We start from the raw sequence: 12,192 nt of genomic DNA, 5'->3' as shown, positions 1-12,192 counted from the left end.
ATATCGTTTTATACACCGTATCGTGCACGGATAATCGGGAGTTTACTGTATGGGGATAAACAACTCAATCCGTGTCAGCATATTGATCGGCGATATTAAATATCCATTTCCCGTAGTGTCCAATTATGGCAAACTCAGTAAATAGCTGACTGCAATTATTATTTCCACGATATCCATATTTTCACATAGTCAGCTATATCCGATGATGCAAACTCCATATAGTAGCTGACTCAATTATAATAATTATTTCCTAAATATTCTTTTGAATATATTATTTTGATTGTGAGTACGTCCAATAAATAGTAGAGCATTATTCATTGGACATGTCACTCGAATATAAGTTGCCGGTCTGCTAGTATCTCAGTCTCTGTAAATGAATGTAAATGAAAATATGAAAACACCAATTAGGTAAATACTTAAGACACTTAACTAGTGTCATAAACGTAAATTGACAGTTTTAAGAAAATTTTTGATGATATTTTAGCTCGGTATATCCGATAAGGAGCACGTTATAAAAGTGAATAAATGTATGGAGAAAATCATAAACTAAAATGTCAACGAATGTTTACTGATAACATCCGAGATCTCGCTATATCCGTGATCGTAATAACCGAGCTCGACTGTATCTCAATCGCAATTTAATCAATGAATTATGTGCCGAAACTGGTACTTACATTAAAAACAATTTGCGTGTACAATACGTCCTTCTTTGGTTCTTCAATGTACGCTATTAACAATTTGCAAACATGGCGCCATCTGTGTTTTGCTACAGCTTCTTTTATCAAGCTGACATAATAAATAGTAAGTTTGTCCAGTATTAGTGAATAGTCATTGTTTATAGATGTATAACTGCAAAAAGTTTTCACGTGTTTTGTAGGTCCATTCAATATATCAATGGCATTTCTCTAAAAAGATAACATTTATTTTACTATTTAATAAATCGTCAAACTGGCATGGAGCACATTTGGGCACTGGAATAGTTTTTTCAAAAGTGACTTCCAATCTCCCATTGTGCCTAAAACGTAAAGTATTCAATTAACGTGCAATACCATTGGTCGTCGTCATGTATGCATGTGAAACCAAGGCCCAATACTTATAGTCAGCCGTGGCATTGAATTTAAGTTCTGATGGTAGTGCTAGTTATTAATTATCTTCAAAGGCAATGCGGTAACCTCTCCGCAGTAAATAAAGATTTTCGATTAAATATTTAATTCAAATCAATAATTAACATATTATCACCATTTATTTCAATATGAATCAATTATCATTTTCTATATACAGTTTACCATATTGCATTCATTTTAACCCTTTCGCTGCGAGCCATTTTCGCGGGAATTTATTTTCAGTCAACTGATCTGTTAAAACGGTCACTACAGCTAAAACAGATCGATTCCAAAATTAAAAAATAGATTACTAGATGAACTATATATCAGTTATTCCAAATGCACCAAGAAATAAACTATATTCGTTACATTCTCACTAAAATAAATCGAAGAAAGTGAAGACGCTAAAAATTATCCAAGCTTTGACCGCGCGTTCAAAATGGCGGCCGTCCAGTCTTCACATACATGGTTTCTACACATACTACCGAGCAATTCGACGCGTTTGTATTTGTTATACACAGGGCTGTGTTGAATACATGCTGCCGTGTAGTTGGTTACGGTCTATGACAGATATATTACTAAATCACTTGTGGAATAATCAGTGGGTTATCGCTTATCGCATTTAGTAAGTCGTAAACTCAAATTTTATTACCGTTTCAAATTCTGAACCTATATTTATTTTCGTCACCATAAAATAATGTTGTCATCCACTTATTCATTAGGATGTTTTGGAGAATAAAACACTAAAAATAATTACCGCACTGCTAAAATACTATTATAATATAATTTATGAGGCGCCATCGGCTTTTTAATTGTACAAAGGGCCTGTCGAATAATCGCCAGGCATGTGAACAGAGCTAACACAGTTTCGTGGCACATAAAAAATATAAATTATTACCCATTATAATAATGTAAATATCAAACATGAAACAATGAACAAAGCCAAACAACTGGAGAGCTGTGCATCGATAAAATATTTTCCAGCATTATTTCTTCGATAATATTATGTGGTAGTGACATTTTGGCGGGTGAAATAATTATTTCACATATATTTATAATGACAAAAAATACTAAAAACAAATCTTCAATATGTTTCTTTCGAGATCACAAATCACTAAGAAAAAATACATAACACTAACGTAATCATAATAATTAATTAAAAGGTAAATAAAAATATTATCGATGCACACTTTTCGATGCATGACCAATGTTTTGTTTTGATAACCCTGGTGACGCATCTAGTACACCCGTCTTCGCAATGGCGCGCGATTCAAACAACTGAATAACGAGTGTTCTTTTCAAAAATATATTTCCTTGTGTTTTACTTGACATTTTTATGATCTGTTGCCTGATATGTCTACCTAAAGGTTTGAACTAATTTTTAAAGCATATTATCCACAAGTGTCTCTTCTAGTTTGGTCAAAAATACGAGATAAAGTCTATGGCATGTTTACATGCCATACGCAGTCTAAGGGTTAAGTATAAGCAATAACTACTAGTACTATGATTGAAATATACAGTTTTGAGCCATGGCTTGACTATAGTGGGAATTAAATGTATTAGAAATTAAAAAACTAAAGTAGCACATGACATGGAAAAATGCATGTCGGGCATAACGCGAAAAACCACAAAAGAAACCAATGGATAAGGAGAAAGAACAAGAGTAGGAATACAATGTGATTGATGTCGCCAAGCTAATGAAATGCCAATGGGCCCGACATGTCGCTCGGTGAGTGGATAACTGCTGGACAAATGCTGTCATATACTGGTACCCAAGGGGCACTAAAAATGACTGTAAACTTGATGAATTGACAAACTAATAAAGTTCATTGGATGTATGTGGCAGCAAAGATAGGGACCAAGAAGAGAAAAAGTCTTCATTCAGCAGTGGATCGACAATCTGATAATAATGATGATCAACATAAATAACAGTGAGATTATCACATGAAATGGTAAAGCCCCAGGGGAATGTGGGTGAACTATCGACATACTGAAAGGGGCAAAAAGAACCATGACGACAATGTCAATATGGCTGCTTATAGTCTATGAGATCACCGGGGTTCCAGCGGCTAGCTCAGGGGTCCATCGAACCCCGGATTCACAAAAAAAAAAAAATTCAAACGGTTGGAGTATAAATAAAACACGGTCTTTCGTGTTCGTGACGTGGTCTTATATTTTCTTATCCTTTTTAGTTTCACAAATTTATATCTGGGTTTTTACGATTATAGTCGCAGGTCCTATCCTATCGGAAAGGGGACGCTTACTAATTTTTTTTTCTTTTTCAAACTTCGCGTACCCACGCCATTCCACAAAAAGGACTCTCGTGATTGGCCAAATTTTATCGCGTGATGTTTTTTGATTTCACGAATCACGAGGACCACCCTGGCGCAGGCGCGTCGAAATTAGGACGTTGCCGACAAGCGCGGCAAAATTTATTATTTTTGAATCCTTATATTTAGTCTTAAAATTATCTCTTTCATCCATCATCATTTTTACTTTTTAAATTAAAAAAAATACTTACGTGGTTGAGCAAGGAATCAGATTAGATGTTTTATGAAGCCGTTTCTAGAGGTCAGGGTTACGTTTCGACTTGAGCTACTAAATGATTATTTTACACCGGGAGAAGCCCGCCTGTAACAGGGGTGTATCATTCGCCCCATCTGGATTAAAGTCGAAAGGTACGCCCTGATCTCATCGGCCACCCATCCAATTCCTTGTTCATCCGTTAAATACATGGCATGATAACAGTTTATATAAAAAAATTCAACTACAATCTAACTATTCTAACAAAAAAAAAAACAACTAACTTTACGTATTGTTTCTATATTTATTTTAATTACTATTTTCCTGCTCAAAGCAATGCTCGTGAATAAGTCAGAGTTTGATTTATTTTCCTTTCTTATTATCATTTGTCATAATTTATTATTATTTTATTTTTCTCCTGTAATGTCGTGCGTTTATTTTGTTTTTGTAATGTTTTTGTTATTCTTCTCGTTCTTTTATACTAGTCAGCGGAGGGGTCGTGGAGCTGCAGTCTTCGACTCTTGTGCTGTCCAGTTTTTTTGTATTCCGAGAGGCTACATTTGTAGACGTTAGGCCCTCGTTCGGAATTATTATTTCGTGTTATGTTTTTCTTCTTCTGGTGCAATAGGAGCGTACCTCGTTTGGCGTCGTCTGCCTTTGCAACCAGGGCGTGGTAGTGGCGTTACTATTGAGCCAGGCTCGTTCCGAGCAGCGGATATCTTTCTGTGGAAAGTTTTCCACTGATCTGCTGGTCTCTGGAGTATCACCTCATAGATGGACAGGTACTGTGTCTCCATCTGTTCCTATTACTGCGGGCAAGGCATCGTATAGCGGTACAACGGCTAGGCTCGCTGACGGCGGCACGGCTTTCTCACAGGTACTAGGATGGATTTTCACAATAAGTATCTTTTCCCCTTTCTTTTCTTTGTAGATGGTTACACTTCGGAAGTACCTCTTGTTGTTTCACGATATCTTTCAGGCGTCACGTCCCTAGTCTCTCCATGAACCTGCGCGAGAAAGGAGAGTGCGCACTCTCCACACCATCAAGCTTTGGTATCATGAATTTTCGGCTACGCTGCCTTTGGATGCGCTTACTTCGAGAGGTGGCTCCCTTTGTGCTTCCAAATTGTCTTCATCTGTATTTATTCTTTTTCTTTCTTTAGTAATTTATTCGTTCATTAGACTTCCTGTACTTTAAATTTATTCGAATTTACTTTATTAATTACTCCTACCCCATGCATTAAATAGCTACTAATTTTATATAAAATCTTCCCATTGTACTTATGGTACTTACTATCACTTTTAATATTTTACCCTAATACCCATAATTATTTTGCAACATTGTATTGACTGCATAAATCACATTGATATTAAAAATTGAAATATTCCACCCTCTCATTATATTTATTTCTGAATCAGTACACTTAAAACTGTGTAATTAACTTTATTTTTAGTGAAACCCATTTTATTTAAAAAAAAATTGTTGTTTCGTTTTACGCGCCCGACATCCTATTCCAAGGCGCGCCGCGCCGATTTGCGGTGCCTCTCACGTTTTATTATTATTATTATTTTTTCATTATTGAAACCCCGTTGAGAAATTTACGGCTTATTGACTCATTTTTTTTTTATCACAAGCATACAATCTCTACTTTCATCCTCTTATACCTAATTTTAACTTATTATTAAAATTTAACATAACAACTTTCGTCGAGTGATGCCTTATTATTCCCGTTCCGTTTTCGCTGTGTTAAATTTACGATTGGTAATTTGTAAAGAAATAATAGTGACGGTCGTATACTATTTTCTTCGTTTCTCTTTGGATTCAAATTATTAACACGGCGTAACTTTGAAACAGGTTTCGCGCTACTGTAGAATATCCTCTTTCCCGTTTATAAAATTGTTTGCGATTTTCAATGTTAATGTTTTCGAATTCATTCATATTTACTTTATTTGAACGGAAAGAATTGGCGTCACTTTGCGAAGCGTTATTTTTAAAACTAGAATGTACATTTTTCGTACTAATGAACTTAAGATTACAAGGCTCAGAAAGTTTGTCCTTAATTAACTTTATATCCGTAATTAGAAGAATTTCCGGATGTTTTATTCGTATAATCTACACATTTCACTTCCAACAGGAACTCGGCGTTCACCCTTGACTCGAGGGTTGGCGACTGGTCCTGCTTCATCTCCTCGTGGTCGAGCCTGCGCCCGCACAGCTTCTTTGATTCCTCTCAGCTTGCGCGCCTTCTCAGCCCTCTTTTGAGGCTCCCTGGCCTCCCGTTTCCTTTTTCTCTCCTCACCGAATATCCCGTGGTCGAATAGGGTACACAACATGTTAGTGATACCCTAGGAAAATCGGCATTTTGCTCGCCGTTTTTCGTCGCGAGTGGGCCGTGGCCTCTACGAGCCCTCCTCGCTGGATACCGTCGATGATGTGTCTGGTCTCTATAGGTGGGATTTGTGCAGCCATTCGTCGTACTGGAGACGCGCTAGTGCTACGGTCTCCAGCACGACGCTAGGCGCGGTCAGCTCCGTATGTGGACTGTCTTCGAACACCAGAAGAGGGCTCTCCCGGTTTGATGTTGGAGACAGCACTTCTTCTTTGATAAGGGTCACGTCGGAGTCCACTTTTTAGTTAACCATTTCTTGGTTGTTCCGGCTCCTGGATCATAAACTTTTATTTAGCGTTCGCGGGCGTAAATTTTATTTCACGGGTCCGGAAGAATCCATGCGATTCTTCGAGCTTCACGTTGCCAAGGCGCCATTGAGATCCCCGGGGTTCCAGCGGCTAGCTCAGGAGTCCATCGAACCCCGGATTCACAAAAAAAAAAAAATTCAAACGGTTGGAGTATAAATAAAACACGGTCTTTCGTGTTCGTGACGTGGTCTTATATTTTCTTATCCTTTTTAGTTTCACAAATTTATATCTGGGTTTTTAAGATTATAGTCGCAGGTCCTATCCTATCGGAAAGGGGACGCTTACTAATTTTTTTTTCTTTTTCAAACTTCGCGTACCCACGCCATTCCACAAAAAGGACTCTCGTGATTGGCCAAATTTTATCGCGTGATGTTTTTTGATTTCACGAATCACGAGGACCACCCTGGCGCAGGCGCGTCGAAATTTGGACGTTGCCGACAAGCGCGGCAAATTTATTATTTTTGAATCCTTATATTTAGTCTTAAAATTATCTCTTTCATCCATCATCATTTTTACTTTTTAAATTAAAAAAAATACTTACGTGGTTGAGCAAGGAATCAGATTAGATGTTTTATGAAGCCGTTTCTAGAGGTCAGGGTTACGTTTCGACTTGAGCTACTAAATGATTATTTTACACCGGGAGAAGCCCGCCTGTAACAGGGGTGTATCATCTACTTACAAAAGTTACGTGTCCATGAAAAGTGAAAGAATGACGATCATGTCTGTTACAAAAAAGGTAACAGAGACAACCTAAAATATTATCAGTTCATCGTTCTGCTATTAATCTGTACAATGTACATATAATAAAAATTCGGTAAACGTGCCGCAGATGCCGTCATGAGATTTTATTACTTTATTTTTAGACCAAACCAAACCTAACCTAACCTACCCCAACCTAATATCACCTAATATAATCTTAGTTTGTGATAACGATGCATCAAAATGTATGAAAATTTCAAATTTTAAATTAACAATTATTGGATCGAAAAGCCTATGCGCCGACAGAAAATGGTATTTATTATAATTGTCTACATGGAATAAACTGTATTCGTAAAAAAAAATATGATAAAAGCTCGTGACGGCATCTGCGGCACAATTACCAAAAATTCCACCGAAACCTAATAATTACTGTGTTGTTTTATCTATATTATGATCGGGGCAATCATATTATTTCCGCTGTAATCAATTAATAGCTGAGACACTAAATCTAAAATACTAACATTATCATAAGAAAAACCATTCTGAACATAAAAAATACCAACCAATTCATCAAAATTTGCAATCGTAGAGTGAATACCCGACTTTGGGAGACGTTTTTTGCGTTTACTAATTGATTTAGGCATCAAAATAATCGGATGTTAAATTCGTGGCCGTGCTATAACACCTTTTAGGTTAAATATTGATAACAACAATTGCAGTGATAATAGTTCAAATAAAACATTTATCGGTCATCCAATCATTGATATATTAATAATAAATGGTGTTTGTTAATGCATTCAACTATCATTGTTACATTCGGGAACAAAAAGTTGACTCAAAATGCCTTTTCCGCCATCTCGACACATTGTTATAATATATCTTGAATCTTGAATGTCAACAAATGTCATTTGTCAAAACGAAAACGAACTATTTATTATCTATGGTTATAATTCACACGGGCACTGGTAATGCCAGCTAAAAAAATTTGACGTAAATATTTGTATGGCAATAATTTTTACGAAATCGTGAATTTTACAGTCTTCAATCTTTTCGTGAATTACCTAACTAGAAAACATATTACAAAAAAAGCAGCGAAATTTATTTTTATCTTCTATATACCTACCTAGGATTTTATTGGAAAATAAATCATATACCATAGACAGGAAACATTTTATGGATCATTTTTCAATTTTATTAGTTGCTAGGATACCTTCTCAATGTTATTTTAATATGTATAAAAAATAGAATATCGACCAAATAGCAAAGTGTAAATAATCAGAAATAAAGGTGAATAAATAAAAATATCCGGCTGCTTAGAAAAGTCAAATGAAGGAATAGGTACCTAGTCAAATGCAGCAAATAGCAGCTGACTCTACACGCAAAATTTAATAATAATTAAAATTTCAGTTCAATATGTTGTTTTTTTGCTGAATGCTCATGAACAAAAATAAACTATTATTGAAGGAAGATACATGATTTTTACAAACCTCAAAAACATACTGATTAGAAAAAAGTGAAACTGAGTGGGACTCAAACTCACCACTATCCGGGTAAGTGCTCTAACCTTTAATCTGTAATAAAAAATCCAACATTCTGAAATTTTGTATTGAATAAAAAAATAAGGTAAATGTGCCGCAGATGCCCGCAAGAGCTTTTATAACATTCTTTTTAGACCAAACCCAACCTAATATAATCTTAGTGTGTGATAATGATGCATCGAAATGTATGAAAATTTCAAATTTTATTGACAATTATTATTGGATCGAAAAGCATTTGCGCCGACAGAAAAGGGTATTTAATATAATTGTCTACATGGAATAAACTCTTTCAGTAAAAAAAATATTATAAAAGCTCATGGGGGCATCTGTGGCATAATTACCAAAAATAACATTTTTTCTTATATTGAAGGTTTTTAAATTATATTAATAATTCATGAAATAGAACTTCTCTTTGAGGCTTTTGACTGCTCCGCTGCTTTCCGCTGGACGATTCATTCTCCCATCTCCCTTTTCCGCTTCTATAAGTATTTTTGTAATTTTGAGAGCTAAACTGGGTTATTTGAAAAGTGCACACTTTTCATTCGATGCAAAAAATGAAATTGCAGTTTTTCGACCTTCATTTGTTTATTTAGTGAATATTGGTACCTACTTAACCGGTTACTATAAAACGTGATGTGCAAGACCGTTTTGAGACATTCGGAAGACACAGGCACTTTTATTTATAAAGGGCTTTGTGCCTGAATTTTTAATACCTAGATATAATACGTGTCCAGAACCAGTACCTACATATTATGCAGTTCCCCATGAGCTGTTGTATTGGAAACAGACAGCCGTATAGCATTTAAATCAAATCATGTCTAATAAAACACTTAAAAATACCAGAGCTCGAAATGGACCGAAGCGCACCGGAGCGCCGTTCCGGTTCATGAATACCCAAAATTATCGCTCCATCTCGTGGACAAGTTAATTTGACCATCTGAGCTAGATAGGCCATATAACAAAAAATCGAGTACAGTTATTTTTATAAAATATACATAAACTAGAAAATTCTGTTAATATTTGCGGAAAATTATTTAGCGCTCCGGTTCTTAACATTTTCCATTTCGAGCGCTGAAAAATACACAATCAAAACCAAAGGAATAGACAAAAGAAAATAGGTAGGTAATAAATTAGAAATATTATCTTATCATATTTATGTATGTGGAATTCTGAATGATTCAATTGTGGTTTAGCAAGACAAGTACCTACTAGAGGTGAGTTGGAGATACTGTCACCAATTTGCGTACTCAAGTATTGGATGAAACTACCCATACTCAGTACGTGTTGCCCAATAAACTTGTTCCAAAAAACTTGCAACAACAAACATCGCGAGTCGCTGGCTAGTTGGTAAACTTTCAATAGTATTGACATTAAATGCGCGCGAGCAAGATAGCATTTGAATACAATTATATTTTAAATTATTAGTCTATGCATGTGAATGACATCATCTTATATAATATGAACAATAGGTCATAAATTTTCTGTAGCAGTATATTCCCTCGGAAATGTTGTGAGGTGAAGGCAGTTTAAAATAAAACAATCATTGTTATTCATTTTATGTTCAAGAATATTATAACATAACATAAACACAACTCATAAATTTAAAATGTTTTTAAAATTTTATAATAAATGGGCATTTCGTAAGGCCCAGCTCAGTGTATTTTTTTTTCAAACACTAATATGGAGTTAAGTTTTAGTTCCAGTTGAGTATGAGACTTATGTTGCATACGCACGCCAAACGCTCTATATAGTATTCCAAATACTAGTAAGTATTTTGGAACAAGTTTTGATACCAAGTATTTTTTTATACTGGTAGTAAGTATACTTAGTCTTCAAAATCAACCAGTTTTCCCACCTCTAGTACCTATAATGAGCAACGTGTCTTTTTATGATCTCAATACTATACGACTAGGTATCTGTTTCCGGTATGACAGCACACAGTGAACTGTAATACGGCAAACTGAATATGTTTTACATGACTGTAATCCATAATAGTGAAGATGTTGAGAAACGCAATGACATAAACTGTTTTTTATCATTTTCATCATTCAAATGTGTTTTCTATATTATTAAAGTCTGTAATTTTTATTACTTTTAATTTTTAGTATGTATTTTTTTGTCATAAATTAGAATTGAGATGTTCATAATAAATGACAAAATAAGTGGTTATAATAATTATGTAAGCAAGTTAAATAAAAATATTTAGTAAACAATATCCTTAGAAGAGAGATAAAAAAACATGATTAATACAATTTTAAAAACAAAATACAGAGCACATTACTGAAAATGTCGATGTCTCCGGGGAGCACATTAACTAGTTTTGCACCCCTGTATAATGATGCCTGATATGCTTGACACGAGGAAACAGTTTTGACCCAGAAGAGGTAATTGATAGGCGTATATACTGTCGAACAAGAACTTCTTGGCCATGTACTAAAACTGTGAACTAACAATCCCCTCCAGTGCAGCCAATCGCACGTCCGTTTTCCAATGAGGAACACCCCCAAATTCATCATTTCATTTTACGCTTCCGTGGTGTACGGATATGTCAATTGAAGTAATTTGAAGCTTTTTACTATAAAAATATGTCTAGAACGATCAGGAGTGATATTCGAATTATTATTAGAAAACTTTTGATTTACTGCGAAGTAGAAAGGAAGTTGCATCGAAGAGAGCCGATACATTATTTAAACACGCCTCTAGCACGCATTGCCGCCATGACAGGTACGTCACTAGAAGTCTTCTACATGCGACTACAGCGACTTCCTGTTACCGCCGATTTATTTTTGACGGACAATAGATTCAAATTATTTATGACATCAAGATTGGATTATAAAGAGCAGGCAAAAATGTCTAAAAAGCAGAAGTGACTTACGAGCTTCATGAGAGTCAATTGTTTGTAGACCCTAAGAACTCTGCCTACTCGTCCATTGTATAAAACAAAAATGATATGTATTGTAATTAAAATTTAGTTCTTTGCGTCAAATAAAACTGTTGAACTTTTTGAATAGGTAAACCATAAACGGTTTCAGCGTTCAAAAATATATTATGAAAATAAATTAATGCAGTCATCGCACATTTTCAAAATGGACGGATACAATGATGCGAGAATTGTAATCTTAGCTAAATATTTTAATATCTGGCAAAAATTTATGAAAGAAGAAAAATATTCGAAGGATATAGCATCAAAGAATGAAAAAATTAACAATTTTTTGGAAATATTAATTCAACAAAAGAAAGATTTAAGGAAAAGCGAACGCAATGCAAAAAATATTCTCAATGACAGTCGCAGTGGTTCTGATACATCATCACTGGAGAAAGATCAAAATAAGCTGGACAACAATAAAAACACACCGGTGAATATCGCCGGAAGTTACCATTACCATTACAGGTATCTATAATATAGTTGTAACTTTACCCTTTACTTCTTTCACCCTGTCACGACCCAACATTGGGGGATAGCGTAAGCACAAGTTCGCGCCACTTCCCTCGGTCCATCGCCAATTCTTGCGCCTCCCCCCATGCCTGACCTGCAGCGCGTATATCGCTGTAGCACCGCTGCAGGGTGAGGGCCGGCATAGGTGACGGAACATTTGAGGCTGTGGCACAAGGGTACGAAGTGTCGCACTCT

The 12,192-nt window shown here is 35.5% G+C and overlaps 1 protein-coding gene across 1 annotated transcript in view; it reads left to right on the top strand.

Annotated features, from left to right (window-relative positions):
• The window catches only part of LOC147078717 (uncharacterized), an 869,452-nt gene that overhangs the window by 214,810 nt on the left and 642,450 nt on the right, over window positions 1-12,192 (top strand). The window lies entirely within an intron of this gene.

The sequence above is a fragment of the Rhyacophila brunnea genome, unplaced genomic scaffold (assembly GCF_057557595.1).
Source record: "Rhyacophila brunnea isolate RB1 unplaced genomic scaffold, BYU_Rbru_1.0 scaffold_11, whole genome shotgun sequence".
Classification (NCBI taxonomy): domain Eukaryota; kingdom Metazoa; phylum Arthropoda; class Insecta; order Trichoptera; family Rhyacophilidae; genus Rhyacophila; species Rhyacophila brunnea.
This window is presented reverse-complemented; position numbering and strand designations above follow the sequence as displayed.